This window comes from Podarcis muralis, chromosome 2, assembly GCF_964188315.1.
Source record: "Podarcis muralis chromosome 2, rPodMur119.hap1.1, whole genome shotgun sequence".
NCBI classification, from domain to species: domain Eukaryota; kingdom Metazoa; phylum Chordata; class Lepidosauria; order Squamata; family Lacertidae; genus Podarcis; species Podarcis muralis.
The window spans coordinates 70853928-70874418 of record NC_135656.1 but is presented as its reverse complement, the minus strand read 5'-3'; the positions used below and the strand labels follow the sequence as shown (position 1 = coordinate 70874418).

At 45.4% G+C, this 20491-nt stretch overlaps 1 protein-coding gene across 1 annotated transcript in view; it reads left to right on the top strand.

Annotated features, from left to right (window-relative positions):
• SLC38A3 (solute carrier family 38 member 3) overlaps positions 1-20491 on the top strand; it is a 68234-nt gene that overhangs the window by 494 nt on the left and 47249 nt on the right. The gene's annotated exons all lie outside the window — the stretch shown is intronic.

Below are 20491 nucleotides of genomic sequence, written 5' to 3'. Positions count from 1 at the left end.
CGGAAGGAATCTTTCTGGACCGGACTGCTGGCAAATGGTATATCGTTGCAACGAGGAGCAAATCTTGCCATCAGCTCGCTCCTTCCCTCCGCCTCGGTTCAGAATAGGGGTTATAGTCTGTGGGGAGCGGATGTCTGGAAGAGCCCCCGCTGGGTCTTCTCTGGTCTCCTTTGGTGACCTTCTGTTGCTCCTTGCCGTGCCAAACAGTTATTTTTATTTATCTGGGACTTTAAAAAAAATGTTTTAGGTATTCAAATACTGTCTTTCATATGGTATCGCACGGCAGTACACAATGGAAAAAAGTACACTTTCTCTCTACCAAAACTTTTTCTAGTATTACTTTCAGCTCTTCCACCATCTTTTCTCAGCATCACAGACCTGAGCTAAGAAACACCTAACTTTTATGAGAAAAAGACAGTTGTAACTAGCCTCACACTTAGTTAATAATACTGTTAATATATTTCTGCGGTGTCTAATATATTTTTGAGGTGTTAGATTACAGTAAAAAATGAAGATGGAAAGAGCCATGCTTGTTTCATCTCTAGCATATGAGATTTGACAACCTGGTACAATGACAATGGAAAGATCCCGAGATCAGAGAGTAACAGTACTTTGTTCTTTGCATCATCTTGAGACAATTCTGCACCCACACCATTCCTCGCACAGGGCATGATCACATCCATCTGCAGCCCAAATCATGTGGGCAGGTAGCACATCAGTGCACCTCTGTTGTGCAGCTTGACCCACAGGCACCATCTATTTGCACCAGTCCCCCTGTCATCTCCAGGTGGTGTAATGCCCTAGGAAGAGAAAAATATCTCAGCGTTCTCAGTTATAAACTACTTAGGCTGCAAACTTTCCAAATTTGTGTTTTCTCTAAGAAATAGAAAACACTTACTCTGGGCTCAGAAAGCAGAATGGCCAGTGATGGTTTTGAGGATATTTTCATGGGTTTTGCCTCTGGTGCCTCTGTAGGAGCAATGGTGGGGTTTTGCCTCTGCAGTCAGAGGAGGATTGCCATTTTACCTTTTCTGGTAGCCCCTTTAGTACTGTTTTTAGAAGGTTGAAGGGGGGAAGCCATAATTTGGCTAAAACTGAAAGGAGTGAGAAGAGAGAATTTCATTAAGGGCCCCCCTACCTCTCTTCCCATTTCATACTGAAGTGACAAGAATTGGACCAGGTTGCCTCTGGAGGTTCCTTCCAGGTGTATAGCTAAGAGGCAGTGCTGGAATATTTTCAGCAACTCTCTCCAGGCTGCCTTCATCTCAGTATCAGAATAAAATGGTATCAGTCTGCCTTACAGGATTGTTCTACGCAGGGCTTTTTTCCCAGCCAGAACTTGCTGGAACTCAGTTCTGGCACGTTTCAGGTGGGCGCCAATGCTATTATAAGAGAACAAGGGAGAAGAATAGCACTGGTTGTAGGGATTACTGAGGTAATGTATGTGGAGCCTTCAGATATTTGGAATACATTATAAGAATGTTGTGCTTATTCTGTAACTGTATTTGGAGAGAAAATATTAAATTCCAACTATTTTGCATATGGAAGGTTTATGATGTATGTTTTATATGCACACACATTTTCCCTCTCATAAAGCCCACTGTAAAGCTGTGTGAATTGTCCCAAATGGAACAGGACATGCTGATCTCATTACTAAGACTATTTTATTCATATTTGAACATAATTCACTGCTAATGGCAACATCTTGGAAATGCTGAGTACTCAGAGTGGCTGGATTATCCAGGAGGATAAGAACTTGTCTGATGTTTGCTGTGTCCTGTGCATAAAGAAAACTGTCCACTTTTTCCGGCTTTAATTTTTAATTGGGCCGGGGAGTGACATATGTTTCCTAGCTCTGGAAACTGTTGCAGCCTATATCAAATATCAGGACCTTCTGGTATAGACTTGAGCTGGACTGAGCCATGTGGAACTAGGGTAGTTTGGCATTCCACAGCCCTACGGAGCTTGTGTTTTGTTTGGGAGTATGAAAAGTCTCCGGTTTCAACTCCTTGTCGTTTGTGGCACAGTTTTACCACTGGCCTGTGAGCCCAGAGCTCTCACTTATGGCTGTAGGCTATTTGCCGTGCTGTCTGTTTCTAGGAAAGGAGAAGCAGGAGAGCAGTCTGAGTAGAGAGGCTGGCTTTGGTAAGCAGTGGGACGTGCCTATAGGAGAGTATTTATAGAGCTTGGCCTATTAGTGCGTTTTTGTGAATGCAGCAAGCACATTGCATTCTCTGGTGGGCTCCTCACTCCCACTCTCAGCTCATTTCTTCACCCGTGCACCCAGAATAAAGGCGTATCTAGAACTCTGTATGCAGAGTCAACAATTAACCTCTCTGTGTGGTCAGGGAGAGCAGAGAAGGACCACTAAATTTACATCTGCAACAGCGTCACCTCCCAAAGTGACACACGTGGTAGAAAGCAGGCTGTCTTTTCTCTTGCATTCTGAATGGCTATAAACTTTGCTTTTCAAATTCAAATCTGCCATTCTCTCAACTTTGAGTACACGTCAAAATTGTGGGCTGAGGCTTTGATTTGTAACAAAACTGTGTTTTTAGCAAGTGAGCTGTTGCAAAGCTATGCTGCAAGCAGCTTTATACTATACAGTAGTACCTCGGGTTACATATGCTTCAGGTTACAGACTCAGAACCCAGAAATAGTACCTCTGGTTAAGAACTTTGCTTCAGGATGAGAACAGAAATCGTGTGGCGGCGCAGCAGCAGCAGCGGGAGGCCCCATTAGCTAAAGTGGTGCTTCAGGTTAAGAACATTTTCAGATTAAGAATGGACCTCCGGAATGAATTAAGTACGTAACCACACGTGTGTGTGTGTGTGTGTGTGTGTGTGTGTGTGTGTAGGTTTTCAAGAGGCTTGGGGCAGCTTCTCCTTCTCTTCTGAACCTGGCATACATGTGCCGTTTGCTTTGCTATTTCTTGGTGCAGAGACTGGGACAGCTAAATTATATGCATAGCTGTCAACTTTCAGATTTGAAAATAAGGGATCAGCAGCCTCACCTGTCCTGGGGACAGTCTACGGGATATCTAACAATCCGGGATAGCAGTGGGAAGCAGGGGGAAACAGCGCTGGAATAAGGGAATTCCCCCCCCCAAAAAAAAGGGTTAGTGTGGGGTTGTCACTTTGTTACTTTCAGGTTCCCTTGTGCCTTTGACAAATGTACAGTTGGCAGAAATTCAGTGTGCACTACTGTTTCTGGTACAGGGGTGAAGTGATAGGGATTCAACTAACCTGTTGAATTTCTGCCTTTCATCCACTTGTTCTGTGTGCACACTATATGTTTAAAGCATATTTACAGCACAAAGAATTGCAGAGCTGCAATTCCCAGTATGCTTCACAAATGACAGTCAGGTGCCTTAATGTGGGGAAGTAATGTGCCTTAGATGTGCTGTAAAGGTATTCCACAGGAGCCCTACCAAATCAAATGGTGGCACTCCAAATAAAAAGGAATCAAGTTTTTTGTTTAAAGAAGAAGCTCCATCCACTGACCTACACACTTTGTGGACTGAAGAGATCTCTTTACAACTTCTTTCAAAGAACACCAGTAAGCAGCAGTTTTATATTGGCAAAGCAAGCTCCCTGTGCATCTCCATGCCTCAAGCTGATGGTCTGATGATTGGTGTTAGTGGGAAGCCCTGCATTGCTTCTAACATGGGGCCAAGATGCTCTTTATCTTGTCAAGGTTTGCATGGATATTTGTCCACTCTGCACCTAAACAAGGGCAGTGTTTGAAACTCGCATTCTTCTAGGCACATTTTGCTATAGGGAATTTCATTAGGCCAAGCACTTTCTAAGCTCTGGGCACAGTACTGCGCCTACGATTTCAGATTAAAACTGCAGAGTGGAAGGAAAGGAGGACCCTTTTCTGTCTCCCCACTTCCAGCTACTCTCTGAAGCAGGCTTCCTCAAACTCAGCCCTCCAGATGTTTTGGGACTACAACTTCCATCATTCCTAGGTAACAGGACCAGTGGTCAGGGATGATGGGAATTGTAGTCTCAAAACATCTGGAGGGCTGAGTTTCAGGAAGCTGTCTCTGAAGACTAGAGAAAAGACCCTCTTAAGAGTATTAGGGGGGTGGGCAGGGGAAGGACCAGACCGTGTGAAAAATGAACATAATGTTTTAGCTGCAGTTCATTCATTTTCAGCTTTGTGTTCGTGTTATTAAAAAAGCACGCCTAGACATTCCATTGTTGGGCTGATAACCTAGGTTTAAGGTGCTATTTAGCTGCTAGCTTTCATATCCCAGTTTCTAACACTGAACAAGGGCACAGTTGTTTGCTGTTGGAAACAATCAAAGGTTCATGTTGGAGGATAGGACGGTTATGGGTAATTTCAAGCGGCTCTTCCTGTGGCTTTTGTCATCTGATCATCTCAAAGAGCCTTGCGTTCATTCATTCCCTCTCACGTCATCCCATCCGGCAGGCATTGTTCCATATTCCCATTTCACTGGCAGGTACAGTGGTGTGGTGTGACAGGAACAAGCTAGGCAATGGTACAGGCAGGGCAAGGGACCTAGGCATCCTTGCTGCCTTCAATGTTGTATTCTCATAATCACGAGGAGAAAAATAAAGGCCTTTCTCCACAGTTTAGTTTATGGCATAATAAATGGCACATTTGTTTCTCATTAGTTGCACACAGTCCACATGACACCCCTCAAGGTGACGTATGGCTTAGAGTGAATATGCCACAATATTTTGTACCTGAGAAAATGCAGTTAGTGCATTTTACAGTTAGTGCATTAACTGACGATGTACTTTATCAAGTATTTTGTGAAGCTGCTTCATTCTATGAACTTTCTCTATGTATTAGGTTAAGTTTTGGAGGCAGTGTGTCTGATGCATAACCACAGCACTGTAGCACTTCCCCAGTATTTACAACTCTAGCAGCAAGCATCACCAACAAGTCCATTCCCTCCTCTCCCATTGTTGAAAGTATGACATACCGTAATATTTCATAAACCCTTTCTGTGTTTTTAGATGTGATGTGCTTCCCCTCTCTAGCACTAGGGTGCATGTGTAGCCAGATTGTTTGAACATGTGTTGCAGCTGGAGGAGGGGGGGGTAGAAGCACAACTTTCTCTGATCTACTAAGTATAAGTGAGAATTTAAAAAGAACTTTGACCACCATATGATGACTAAAAAGTCATTGGGATTAATTTTTTCCATACATGTATAACATATTTATATGTGTTTTCTTAAACATCAGGAACAAAATTCTGAGGGTACAAGCTGTTCAATCAGTGAAACAGACTTCCTATACCAATAACAAACTCAGATGGTCTCTAAGGTGCTCCTGGAAGGAATTTTTATATTTTGTTCCAACTACAGCAGACCAACATGGCTACTTATCTATAACTAGACTTTCTTGCAGGGAGTGATGGATTATCCTTCCTTTTGAAGTTTGTAAGTGGGGTTTAGATACCCACCTGTTGCAGTAGTGGGTTTCCTGCATTGGCAGGGAGTTGGACTAGATGACCTTTGAGGCCCCTTCCAAACCTGGGATTCTATATTAGGCTGTTAGATACGGTACATAAAGATGGGTGGGTTGTTGTGGTGGTTTTTTAAAAAAAATGTGACTGAGGCTTGCTTTGACTGTTTTGTAAAAGGCCCCCTTTTTTTACATAACAAAATTTATGTACTGCTTAATTTAAAAACCTCTAGGCAGTTTACATAAAATATTTATAAGAACATACCAGTAAAACCAACAGACATAATAAAGTCTAACGTAATAAAATTAACAAAATATAAATAAAGCTTACACTTTAAATGCTATACTACTCAATGAACTCCTCTCCTATTCCGCAGCTTAGCCAAGGCCAAGGGGCTTGGATATACAGCTTAATGCACTGAAAGTAATTTCACTTTCATCGCCTCCAAAGGAATTCAGGACCCAGTTGGCGTTTTACATAGTACTTCAGAGTACCTTCCAAGGGGGCAGCTGATCCCAGGATCCTCTGATGCTGTGCCGATGCACCAGGTCCAGAACTAACACCAGTATAATGTAATTGAAGTAGAAATCACAGTAGCTAGAGGCAACCTAGTGATACCAGCAGACCCTCCCGTGGTATCATTCGCAACTCCTCCACATTAAGCCTGCCTAGAAGGAACCCGTCAGCACGTGGCAAGAAATGTTCTGGTGGCATGACCCTGTTCAGCCCACACTGCTCCTACATACAAGGCCCAAGCCCGCTGTCAAGGTGAGCCCACAGCACTTCCCTTGCCAGCTGTCCATAGAGGTACATTAGCAATTGCTGTCTGTAGCCACAAGCACTGCAGTGGTCCCCTCAGACCAAGGAGGCAAGGCAACAGCCTGCTAACAGCACCTTTGCCAGGAAAAAGCCTGGGCCGGGCAGGAAAGGAGAGGTTGTCATTCCAGTCACAAGCGTCAGCCAAGCAAGTGGGTAGGAAGAGGCCCAGACATGGAAGCCAGTTGACCACAGGCTTCTCAGGCAAACATTACAAGAGCCCTGATGAGTCAGACCAAAGGTTCATCTAGTCCAGCTTCCAAATAGAGGCCAAGCCAATGCCTCTGGTAAACCCTAAGCAGGGCACGAATACTCTCTGCCCATTGTCTCTCCCCATAAACTGCCATTCACTGGCATACCTCTGAAACCAGGAGGTTTCGTTTTTGGTTTCGCCAGAAGTGGCTTAGTCATGCTGCCCACATGACCCGGAAAAACTGTCTGTGGACAAACACTGGGTCACTCTGCCTATAGAGCGAGATGAGCGCTGCAACACCAGAGTTGTTCACGACTGGACTTAACTATCAGGGGTCCTTTACCTATCTCCTCCTGAAGCCTCTTTTACTTAGCAGAGGTGACCATCTGGGCTCTTGTTCCATGGACTGACTTGTAAGGTGTGCTTGGAGAATGGGAGAAGCCTCCTCTAACCCACTTGTTCTTTTCCCAGCCGTAACTTGCCTTTGAACTTCAAACAGATCTTCCGATCCCCCATGCTATCTGGGTGAAAAAGGAACAGGTCAGATGGCAACCCTGCTTCCTTCCCTATTGCCCTCCAGTCGATAACTCAGCGCATGATGGCCTTGCATCTTCTGCCTCAGTACCCTGGGAAGCCCTGTCATCCTATCGGGAGGTTTGTTTGTTTTCTTACAGCAGACCCTTGGAAATTGCTTCCCTCGCTGCAAGCACTCGTATAATGCTGGCGCAGAAGTAAACAATGCTTCACTTGCACCACACTTGAGCGGCACCTTTAACGGGAAGGAGTGCGCGTACACTGAGCAGCCACAGCAGCCCTTGAGGGCAAGGGCTGTCTTTGCATGGCAGAAAGGCAAAATCTCATTGCCCGCAGCATGCAGAATACGGCAGCTGGAAGTACATAAGCTGTGGAGCAAACAAACCAGTTCCCATTTGGACTATTTTCTTTGGCGGATGCATAATAAGTAAACCTCTTAGCTCACAAGATTGGTTTGTTTTCTCAGGGCATTGTTTTCAAAGCTGTATTATGCCTGGCAAGATAGTGAAGCAATGCATTGTACAGAATTGGGTGGCTGTGCGTGCATGTGCCCCCCTCCCTGCTAGCTGTCAATTTTTTACCCAGATATATATTTCCCATCACCTCCAGTGGGCAATCCAATCAAAGGACATCTTTGGAGAGAATAATAATTTTAAGGCACTTTAAAAAAAATCTTTAGGTTATCATAATCCCCAAAGTGCAGTGCTCATGTTTTGTTTTTAGCACACGGCTGAATACTTTCTGCAAGCTCTGCTCCACTGAGCTCTCCCCATTGGCATGGGGAGCTACACACACAGGAAGAGCTCATTTTCCAAAGGAGGAGGAGGTACAGTTTTTAAAAACATCACCAACTGGGAGGGGATGCTGACACACAGAGGAGTGAACAGGATTTGCAGTAAAACTTTTGTGGATCCAGGACTGGGGTGAAAGATTATTTCCATGTTTCGGATGGAGCTTGGGCCTCCATGCAGTAGAAAATTTTGTTGTATCATTTGCTTTTCGAGGCACAGGTCTGGGCTTTCCAGGTCCGTGTCTGAGCGCTTTCCCCACAAAAATCTGATCTTTACTGATGAAAACCCAAAGTGGCATGTGCCCTGATTCAGCGGTGAAGGTCAGGTCTTCCTGGGGGAAGTGGTGGGGAAGGGAGCGCTCAGAGACAGACTAGGAAAGTGTGGACCTGTGCCTAGAAAGTGCGGGGGCAATAGGTAGGTGTGGGAAAGTTCTCCTAAGAAGAGCCTGCTGGATCAGGCCAGTGGCCCATCTAGTCCACTACCCTGTTCTCACAGTGGCCAACCAGATGCCTATGGGAAGGCCACAAGCAAGACCTGAGTGCAACAGTTCTTTCCCCACTTGTGATTCCCAGCATTCAGAGACGTACTGCCTCCTGAAGTGGAGGCAGAACATAGCCACTGTGGCTCATAGCCATTGGTTCCTCATTACTCAAGATAAGAGGCTAGAGACAGCCAGCTTCCCAGACTTTAAGGAACTACCTGGCAAATTGTTGCCTCTATTTGTAGTGGTGAAATAAAGCATAGCAGATACTTCTGTTTGCATGCATGCCATCTTTTATCCCTCCCTGGTTAATAAATGCTGGAGACATCTTAATGTAGAAGGCATTAAGCTATTTTCTTGGGTGCTTCCACGCTAGGGGTAGGATTCAGCTAAGTTGTTGCATGCATGGAACAAGGTCCATTCAACATAATAGGACTCACCTCCCTCCCATGGCCTCTGTGCCCCCTGAATGTGCTCTGGAAGGTTAGACGGAACTCCCAGAACTATGGTGGAACTAAGGACATCAGTAATTTCAGAAGAGATTTGGAATTAGGGTGCCCCACATTGTAGATCCCTAGTTAAGGGGAGCAGTGTTTTGTGTTCTTCCTCTTCTAAAGCCTTGATTTCTGTGCACACCCCAGTTGGTAGATGGCTTGAGCTTTTTCCAAAGGGCAATTTGGGACATGAGGAATGAGTTCCTGTTTCCATCTCGGCTCCCATAACTGGAGATGAACAACTGAATTGGAGCAACGGTCCTGAGCAAAAGACAGGCCCTTCAGTTGACTTGGTATTTCAGTGTGGAAGTCACGCAACGACACAGCAGAGTCATTAGCAGCAGACGGACGCTACTGTGGAACTGGGAGTCGGCAGTGAAGGCCAAGGCCTAATTGCGTATTGTTTTCACTGTCAACTGAACATTGAGAATTTGAGTGGTGAAAGAAAGCATTTTGGAATTCTAGTCTTCAGAATAAAACCAGAAGAGGCATGGAAAGATAATGAACATTGAAGGTGGGTGTGGAGGAGACAGTGAAAAATGGCTGGACTCACTATGTGGGAGTTTACGTGACGGGTTCCATTCAAAAACAATAAATTATGACTCCCTTCCACCAGCAGTATTTTCTTAAACCCTGTGAGTGCATCTGTGTGTCTGTGCCACATACAACTTTATTTGACTTCCTTCTTTGTGGCTAGCTGCATTCATCATTTGTAGCCTTAAGAAAATGAATATTAACTGTTTTAATAAAGCCATAAGAAGCCCTTTGGTTTTCACTGAGTCTTTATGAGCACAGCTCAGAATTTAATGGGGCTTGTTTCTGATCAAGGCTCCACAGAAATGGTTTTCGATTCCTCTTAGAGACCCTCTTGTCCTGCCCCTTTTTGTCAATCATTGTTGTTGTCCCTTTTTGTTCCCTCTCTGTGGAGTTCTACGGCCACTGTGGCTCAGGGTGCCAACACACCTCTTCCAAAGACTACCAGGGACCTTCTAATAGTTGTGTGCGTGACAGGTCCTCATGGCTTCTCCAGTACAACACTTCACTGATGGGAGAAACTACACCTGCCCAAATGCCCTCCCCCCAGCCAGTGAGCTATTAACAGGTCATAAGTAAGACCAAGCGCTAGCAGTGCTATTGGGTCATCCTCTACCTGAAATCTCCCTTGAGGCCCATGCAAAGATGCCTGCTGGATCAGACCAGTGGCTCATCTAGTCCTGACCCCTGTTTCCCACTGTGGTCAATCAGACACAGAAGCAGGGCAGTGGAATTTGGATGCATTCAGGTCTGTTCCAAATCACCCCATTTAAGGTGCTTCCTACCCCTTACCCACCTGCCTGCAAACAGGTTTCCAAATGTGTTTTAGCCTCTCCAAAACCAACATTTTAAACTTGGGGATATAAAGGAGTTTGGAAGGTAGTTTTAGAGTGGAACGGTAACAGGTGGGGAAATTGTTGAGCGCACACCCTCCCTCTGCCTTTTTTGCTTCGCAATGTACCCTCTTAAAGCTGCTTTTTCCCCTTGGGCTTTTATGTGCTCATGCATGAGATGTGTAGCCCTGTCCTAAAATGGAGATCTGAAGAGATGCATGCTTTCTTCTTTCATACCTCTCAATGGCTCCATGCGGAGGCAAATCATTATAGCCGCAGCAGGCCAAGTGACCTCTGCTTTGAGATCAGGTGGCTGCCCATAAGTTTGTGTGTTAGGTCACTGAATAAGTCAAGAAAGAAGGAAAATATTGTCTTAATAATTTCCTTATTTGAGAGCAGGCTCTTTCTGCAACCTCTCATCTCTGATTCCCACCTCGCTTCTACTGGAACTCTTTGAAAACATGCCAAGAACCCCAATTTCTGTGTTTCTTTCTTTCTTTCTTGGCGCCTACTGACGTCAGCTTTACGCTTGACAAGCAAAGATTTCTGCACCAAGGCACATGCCATCCAAATCACATTCAGGATGCTGGCAGGCCACAGGAACTTAGCAAGCCATAATGATGGGCCAGCAAGTACCGTATCCCTAGGGCACTGGACTGGAATTCACAACCTTTGATTTCCTTTTCTCCCAAAGGTCACTTATTCAGTCTGCATAGATCCCACCCTTTGTATAATAGGGATTATACAACATCTTCTTTCTTGCCAGTGTCTACTGAGAACTACAAGTCCTTGATGGTCTGGGGACTGACCACCTCCCTCTAGTAATTTATTTATCAAGTCACTAGACAGCAATTTTGAGTCTGCCATCGCTGCAGCTGGCAGTAACTCTTCCTTCTGTCTTCCTGATTATCTGTGCCTTACTGCCAATACCTACCTAGGGGACATTGCATGACTTATTCTAGATTAGCCCATCTGTTTTTCAGTTCTAGGACCCAGTCCTGTAGCACAACAACTGAAGAGAGTGTCCTTGAGCGCACAAAGAGTTATTTTCTCTTGTAAGCCCAGTCAGCCCTCACTTGCTCAGGGCTAGGGAGAAGGGCACCCAGACCCCAAATGTGTGGTACATTCAGCCAAATCCTAACTACTTAGAAGAAAACTATTGCCATTTCCATTGAAGCTTACTACATAGTGAGAGGGCATAGGAATGTAGCTGTAGGCAGGCTAGAGCCAGCACTACCCTGCATCTTGCTTTTTAGAAATTAGACCCACAAGTCATCCATGCCATTCCTTTAAAGCATATGGCTTCCCCCAAAGATTCCTGGCAATTGTCGTTTGTTGATGATTCTGGGAATTGTAGGTCTGAGAGGGATAAACTACTGAGAGGGATAAACTAACTGTAAGGTGTGGCTGTGATGCAACACGCAACCATGCAAGTCCTGTTTTCCATCTACCACCACTAGGGGTATGGGAATCTTTCCCACAGTTAGACTTTGGTGCAGAGACCTCCTTGCATTGAGGGCCACTTTTACAATTTCATAAAGGCATGCTTCTGTGTGAAGAGTTTTGTGAGACTGGCCATACATGTTTGTGTCCCCGTCCCCCCCGCCGCCTGTCAGGAGCCCAGTCCCTGTGTATTTGAAATCATGGTGTTAGGACCAGCCTTTAGGGTCAAGTGTATGTCTGGCATAAACAGGAAAGAGAAAAGGCATACATGACAAAGGCTGCAATCCTGCACACTCTTGGGAACAAGTCCCCTAGTGTTCAGTACTGAGTATGGAATCAAAGGATTGAGCTATGCCTGATCAGGGAGAACCTTTCAAGGGCAGTGAGAGATAGTGGGAATGCACTGGGACAGGCACTGTAGAGGCATAGGAGCAAGTCATTGTGGACTGGGGATGTTGGAAGACAGCCATATATGTTCCACCCTGTATCAGTCTCAATCAGCACTGCTTCCATTCAGTTTCTGCAAAATACTATATTATTTGTTTGCTATTTAATGTAAGCTATACAGGAAGCATAGAGCATGAGACTCTTAATCTTAGGGTCGTGGGTTTGAGTCCCACGTTGGACAAAATATTTAGGAGATTTTGCAGGGGGTTGGACTAGAGGATGACCCTTATGGTCTCTTCCAACTCTACGATTCTATGATTCTATTTACATAACTTAAGTCATTAATTGCGCTTGCAAATTATGTATCATTTGCAAACTTAAAAACGATGTATTTGCTTACCTGATTTCTGTTCCTGGCCACACGTGAACATGCAAACTACAGCAAATTCTGCTTCCCTTTCACAGCAATTCTCTGACATCCCTAGTATGGACAGATATTGGGTCCAGAAGGATCTCTCACACAAACACACATATCTCTGCCCCACCAGTATCTCACCCGTTTTCCCTAAGGTAGAAAACATCACTCCTGAAATTTCCGTCAGTGAAATGTTTCTCTACTCTTTCCATCTACCTCACCAGCCATGATTCGACCTTAAGACAATGATAGACTAAGTGCAGGGTACAGCAAGCATACAGCTGGAAGGAAGGACAAAGGGACAGCGTAATTGCAGAGGCCTTGGCAGTGGAGAACTAATTGGTAGGATGTATCCTGATGACTTGAGGAAAGCAGCCACATGGCCACACACCATGTGAGAAGGGAGTTATGCAGCGCTGAGGAGTGATGCCTCCATTCTAGATGCCAGGTTTGGTTGGTTTTAAATGCCCTGAGGGGCTTTCATTCGTAAAGAAATTTGATACATAGCCCAATGACCAGACACAGTAGAGTTTTGGGCCTTGGGAGGGGAAAAATAATTTAATTGACATTGAGATGCACAGAGGGGTCCAACGTAGGAATGGAAAAGAATTAGGCAGTCTCAAATATATAGCTACTTCCACTTGCCCAGTGTGGTACTAGATAAAACTACAAGAACAGTCCAAAGTCAAGGAGCCATTAGGTTCCAGTACCAAAAAGTTGATGGGAGGAGTAAAGTTTTGTAGTGGGAAGGTTAGAAATTCAGGGAAATCATCTGTGACCTGGTTTTGCATGTATCCTTAAGGGAACTCCTCTTCCAGTGCAGGAGAAGATCTTGAAACAGCAGCATCTCCTCTTCCTCCAGATGGAACTTTTGTGCTATTCTAGCTATATTTTCTAATGGATTCCAAATTCCACAAATATGACCCTTTTGAGAAGGTATGAGGTTTCTAGGGCTGATTATCTAAATAGTTCCCTGTTGATCTGCGTAGTGATGCCAGATACCTGGTGTCGGGGCTGACACAAGAAAAACTTTTATTTCTTTGTAGCAAAAGTTATTTCTGAGACGCTTTGTACACAGGATAAAGGACCAGGCTAACAACAAATATGGTACACTGGCTCTGGACATGGGATGTTCTGGGTTCAAATCCCTGCTGAACCACAAACTCTATAAAGCACTGCGCCAGACTATAACCCAGAGAATGCACATGCAGCTTACATTTCCCAGTGCCCCAGGAAGAGAGGCTGCTGTCTTCCTTCCCACCTTCACCTCAACTCTCTTGCCAGTTCTTCTCTCTGCTTGCTGAAATGTACAGGGCTGCAGGAATACTGCACTGCACGCAGATGACAGGGCCAGGGAAGAAATGGATGGGGAAGGCTGCAGCTGTCTTTCTCCTGCTGCCCTGGGGGAATTTAAAGAGGCTACATAGATGTAAGTTCTCAGTTTCAGCCTGTCCACCTTGCTGGTAGTTAGGGGTCCACCGCTTTTATGACAGGGTTCCTGTGCTTTTCACAGCTGCATTACAGACAGACAGACAGACATTCAGCAGTTACTGTAGGCCTTGCCTGGGAGAGAAAGTGAATTGGAGTGGCTGGAGTGGCAATTGCACAGCGGCCTTGAAAGAAAGAAAAAATGTGGCAACTTTCCTTGCAGGTTTCAGGCGAGGCCCAAGTTTTGTGTTGTCCTGGTAGTATCCGTGGCTTCAAGAATAAACTTCCCCAGCAGAAATATTGTTAAAAGGTATTTCATTTATCTTAGCTTTCCTTTCAGCGTATAAATCCATCTAAGATAGCCTTCAATTAAATTCCATATTTTGAAAATGCTTTGGAAGGTAGGCAAAGATCAACATAAAAACCATCAAGATCCTACCTACAGGACAGCTGGTGGTGGGTTGTTCCTTGGAGGGGAGGGGAAAGTGCATCTAGACCAGGACTTAGGTGGTCTTCATCTGCCTGCCTGCCTCTGCCTCCTGGAATCCATCCCATGGGAGGGTTGATGGGGAGGGGGTTTTAAGAGCATTTCCCCTTTAGACTCTGAGGTTTCCCCCAACCTTAGTTTGTGGGAGCCCCCCCCCCCTTGGTTCAGCCCCATAGCAGGTAGGGCTTGTATCAAATGGGAGATGTTTGATCAGAAGCCATGATATCACTGTGCATATGTGAATTGCACTCTCTATGCCTTTCTTAGTGTTTACTGGGGCTCTACTAAGGAGGGTAAAATACCTTCTCTTGCCCATTACAGTCTCTCACATGTCTTCTCCTCTGTGGCCCACTGTAGCACACTCACCAATTTCCTTATGCCCCTATTTTCACGCCCACCCAAATTTCCCTCCCAGATACACATGGCCTCCATACCAGCCTGTGCCTCATTTAACAACCAACTCCCATGCTTCCCTCCCCTGGTGTCCCCCAATTAGCCTCCACACCCACCCACAGTCAACATGGCTTCTCTAACCTTTGCCCAAGACCCTGAGTCACTGCAGAGCTTTCTTCCTGCATTGTCTACGTTACCCGGTCACACTTGGGCAAGGAGACGTGTCTGCCTGTTAATCACTATCAGGCCAATCCAGGCATGCTTAATTCTCTAACAAGCCAGTTGTTAAATACAGTAATAGAGGCTTTAGCAGCTCAATAGCTGGCCTCTTGGGAAGAGCAGACACATGAAATTCTTTGGGGAGATAGAAGGCAGATTTGTTGTATAGGGCAGGTTCTTCCTTGCCCACTGGGCTGGAAGGGAGGAATACAGTCGGATGAATCCACCAACCAGGCCTAAAGTGTGAATTGGTGACAACAGCGGTGACCTGTCTAATATGGTTGAGAAACAGCACTTTAGAGACAGGGAGCGTGTATTTTCTCCTTAAAGGTCTTTGTGGACATGTTTATGATGTTGTTTAGCTCCACAACCCAGTCTATTGTGCATCAAATGTAGCAGGTGTTAATATCCAGTTATAGGGAAATTTAGTGACATACTCAAGGTATACCAGGCAGAGAAATTGATGGCAGTTAATAAGAGGTGGGAGAAAAACCAATGTTTTAATTATCCAGTTAGATAATGGCAGGGTGGGCTCTCTCTGCATTATCAATAAATGCTTGCGGTCATGCAACCAGAGGTCCACATTGAAGTACACAAATCCTATTCCAGTTGATGTGGAGGGGCTGAGGCAGAGGTGCAAGCCACTGCCTCCATTCTCTGTGCCACCTAGATGGCAACTGGCGTACCTGATTATAAGCACACAGGCAGCACATGTTGCTGAAGCTAGACTACTGCTGGTTAATTCTCCTTTCGAGCTGTACAGCTGGCAGGGATTTGTTCCATGAGATTTGCTGCTCCATGAGAAAGGGATGGCCAGTTGTGTCCCTCCACCCACTTCAAGTAGTATTCATTTCAGTGGCAAGTGACCAGGGAGTGTTGGATATAGCCTTATGTCCTGGGCCAGATGATCCCCGTCTTAAGTTTGATATGGACAAGACTTTTGCTAGTGGCTCCCTTTTAATGAGTCAGTCTGGCAGAAGCTCTCTAGGGTTTGGGGCAGAGTGTGTTCCCAGCCCTACTTGGATATGCTGGGGATTGAACTGGGGCTCTTCTGCATGGAAAGCACATGCCCTAACACTGAGCTACGTCCTTCCCATAGTGTGAGGCAAATTTTGCCTTAGCTGTGAAATCATTTGGTGGCCTGGAGCAAGCTTTTCTCTCTGCCTTAGCCCAGCTCCCTTGCCACCTGCAACACAGGACTGGCCTTCCTTGTAGAGCAGCTGCAAAAAAAAATACTAGACTAACATTCAAAGATATTCCCATGCAGAGCACAGTGCCTTTGCACTGGGAACAATGCAGCTGGAAGAAAAGGGCCCTTGGTGACTAGAGACTTAAGGCTCTCGTCGCTTCCCTGATCTCCTGTTTTTATTTCTAGATGCTCAGACTTTCCAAAGCAATGAAATGTTTTAAATTGCACCGTTGTACAGAGCCCACCTTTGCTTTTCATCACCAGCAAATCAGTCACTGAAAGGTAAAATAGGTTATAGCTGCCTTTCCCTTCCTCTCCACTCACCCTGCCTCCAGCATCCCACATGAAAGAGTGTGATGCTTTCTTCATTATACTCCGGCACACAGCCACTGGGGTTTGTTTGTTTTGTTAGGTTGCCTGTCAGCAGGCTCTCTCCTTCTTAGTGGAGCATTCAGGAGACACTGGGCGAGAGGGAAGAGCAGGTTCCTATTTCCTTTTGTGTAGCCGAAGGGGAAGACACCAGCTCTTCCTGCCTGCCTGCAGGCTTGGGCTTTGAGTCCCTGTTTCTTTGCCAGAACTCCAGGAGAGTGAAGGGTGAGCCAGGAGGCTTTTATCTGGGACCTTTCCTTGTAACTTGAGCTGCTGGGGAACCCTGGAATGAGCATTGCTGGATGAAAACCTAGCTTTGTAGGCCACAGCATATTCTTTTAGGCAACCAAATTCATTTTGCAAAATACCCTTATTGGAAATACTGCAAGGATGGGATTGGGTTTTGTTTTTTTTAATACACACTGACAATTCTCCCCCCTTTTGAGTTCCTTTGCTATTTTTTGACTTATCTATTGTTTGTATAGCCGAAGTCCTCTTCCTGCAAAATCACTGTTACAAGGAATGGGAGCTCTGTAATTCCCATTCATTTGGTGCTTATGCAAAAGATCTTCTCAGTAGTTTGCATCCTAGGTCTCTTTGGCAGAGTTATTCACAGGTATTCCATATGAACGGTCAGTCAGAAGATTCCCCCTTTTTCTAATTTCTAAGGAACAAATGAAAAGAGACAACAGTGTTATTGTCATTCATTATTCCAATGTACTATAAATGCCTATGTACAATCCATTATAGAACAAGTGTGCAAGGCCTGCATACAATCTTTTGGCTAAAGGTAAAAAGGTAAAGGGACCCCTGACTGTTAAATCCAGTCCCAGATGACTCTGGGGTTGCGGTGCTCATCTCACTTTACTGTCCGAGGGACCCGGCGTTTGTCTGCAGACAGCTTCCGGGTCATGTGGCCAGCATGACTAAGCCACTTCTGGCGAACCAGAGCAGCGCACGGAAACACCATATACCTTCCCGCCAGAGCAGTACCTATTTATCTATTTGTACTTTGATGTGCTTTCGAACTGCTAGGTTGGCAGGAGCAGGGACCGAGCAACGGGAGCTCACGCCATCACGGGATTCAAACCACCGACCTTCTGATTGGCAAGACCACAGCGCTACCTGCGTCCCTTACAATCTTTTGGCTAGTCAACAGCACTGCATAAGTCCTGCCATCTATCTACCAAATCAGCTGACCATGGGACAGTCTTTCTCTCCCTCCCCCCATATGTCTTCCCTAGGGATTTGTGGAGCCTAGGACAAATCACTGTGCCACCGCCCGCCCCCCCGTTGTCTTGCTCCCCCTCCCCCTGCTTCTACTGCCTCCTCTCTACATAGTGATGGTTGCAGTGGCAGCCCCTCTTCCGCTCCTCCCATCACATGAGTTGTTGTGCCTCTCTTCCCTCCCTGGCTTACTTTCTTTTTATTTTTCAGCTACTCTAGTGGCGGCACTGCCAGTGAGGTTCTCTTCCACCACCTCCTACCTTTGCCTTTCCCCTGGAAGGGCGGAGGTGGAAAGCCTTGCTGGTTGGGTCAAAGGTGCCAGCTATGGCCACCAGTGCCAGGCATGAGGGCCCCCAAAGTGTGGCAACTCCCCCAGCTATGGCTCTCCACTTCTCCCACCCACCAAAACCTGTTCCAGATGCATACTCATTCTCCCCATCTTCTCACTTTTTTCTCTTCCTTTCCTGTGTTTGTCTCCCTCATTTATGTTCTTTCTAACCCCCTCCCTAGTGTGGTGTAGTGGTCAAGAGCGGTAGTCTCGTAATCTGGGGAACCGGGTTCACGTCTCCGCTCCTCCACATGCAGCTGCTGGATGACCCTGGGCCAGTCACACTTCTCTGAAGTCTCTCAGCCCCGCTCACCTCACAGTGTTTGTTGTGGGGGAGGAAGGGAAAGGAGAATGTTAGCCGCTTTGAGACTCCTGAAGGGGAGTGAAAGGCGGGATATCAAATCCAAACTCCTCCTCCTCTTCTTCTTCTTCTTCTTCTTCTTCTTCCCTAGACAGGATATGTTCTGCCTGTGGCAAGGGTTCAGTTCACCATCACAAGGACAATTTTTACGATGGTTTCCCTGCAACCAAAAAAAAAAAAAAAAAGGTTTTGCTTTTTTTCCAGGTGAGAAGGCTGACCCATGGAAATAGATTAGGCAACTTCCTTCACCAGAGTTTCACAGCAACATCAGGTGTGAAGTGGGGGTCTTAGCATGCCATTAGCTTCCCTAAATGATGTCAACATGTGATCTCCAGCTTCGATATCTCTGGGGTGGGGAACCTGTGGCTGTTCATATGTTGTTGGACTCCAGCTGCCATCTCCCCTGATATTTGGCCATGCTGGCTGGGACTGTGATGCGTTGGAGTCCAAGAACACCTGCAGAGCCACAGGTACCCCACCTCTTTCTTATGCTTTTGTATCCAGAATGGTGAAGCCATGGCAAATTCATACAAGGAAACCTGCTTCACTTGGTAAATAATATGGCACCAAACAACTGGAACACAGCAGCTGGTATTTTAGTACAAATGAGAGATTTAAATAACCCTGCTCTACTCTAATTGCAGGGATGGTTGGCCTGTAGTGTTAGTCATGGCTTACAGATGGAGAAACAAGCACAACAGAGGTTTGCACTGTCTGCGTAGATCTGTTGACATCAGGTCAGAGACCAAGATCCTGGCAGTAGTGAGAGTTTTGCAATTATTATTATTATTATTTGTATACCACCCTTTATCCAAAAATCCCAGGGTGGTTTTATGGTCAAAGTCTTTTGTTCTACTAAATTTTGGTAGTGGGTTGTGGGGTTTCCAAATTCCTATGTAATTATGCAGCTGTTTGTTAGTAAAGTACAGTCTTGTAGCAGTTTTCCTTAATGACTGTCTGTGTATGCATGAAAGAGAGAGAGAGAGAGATGCTGAGATATTTCTGGATCAAAATAATTTTTAGAAAATATAGGAGGCTAACAGCTCAGCCCTAATGTGCCTTGCAAATTTGTTCCTGTAGCCATGGCAAGATAAGATCAATGGTGCTACAGCAGCCGCTGGATTAGTAGATAGGTTGACATTTGCAGGACTGACATTGGTTGAGATTTAATTGCATCTTTTACGCTACTCTTATTCTCTTAATAAAATTAAAATGAACTAGAAGATGGTTCTATTTTCATATTTACTGCTTGCAGTGCTGCTGAGCTATTCCTCATATGCTGTCAGGATTTTGCTAGAGAAAATTGTGGGACCGAATTAACATGACAATTTGGGCAGTCTACAGTTGAGGTTGCTGTGTATAGGAAGAATTCGGATAGGTGAGTGATGCTTGCTTAACAGTGGTGCTTCCAAAACAGCCTCTGAACCATTTTGGAGGTTATGCTTCCAAATTGCTTATCATCCAGACCATTTTGGCTGAATTGCGTGGCTGATTCAGGGTCTTCAAAGAAATTGACAAAATATTGGCCCACTTGCAGACTACAGTCATACCTCAGGTTGAAGTAGCTTCAGGATAAGTATTTTCGGGTTGTGCACTGCGGCAACCCGGAAGTAATGGTCAAAATGACATCATGCGCAGAAGCGGCAAATCACGACCCGCGCAGACACAGAGGTACCACTGTATAGCAAATACAGAATCTCCTTCGTTTCTTATGCTGCTTATGAGCATGGGGTGTAATATGTGTGTGTTTTCTCGGTTGCTCTAGCACCAGACAACACCACATAGCAAAGGGGAGCAGCTCCCATTATTATAGGATTGTAGAGTTAGAAGGGACCCAAAGGGTGGTCTAGTCTTTACTTCTGTAATGCCTACTTAGCTGCAATTCCTGCTTTTAAGGTGGGCTTCACTTTGCTTTCTATTTTCAAACCAAGACTGAGCTCCAGGAACTCTTTCCCTATAATTACTAGCATTCAAAGCCAGATTTAGGCAATTGGAGGCATTAGGAACATCCTAGTAACTTTAGCTCTTTCTTTTGTGGTGTATAATCTCAGCTCTATCCAGATGATCAGTGAATGTCGGCCATAACCTTTTGTGTGATAAGTCCTTTATCTCCATTCAGAGTGTGA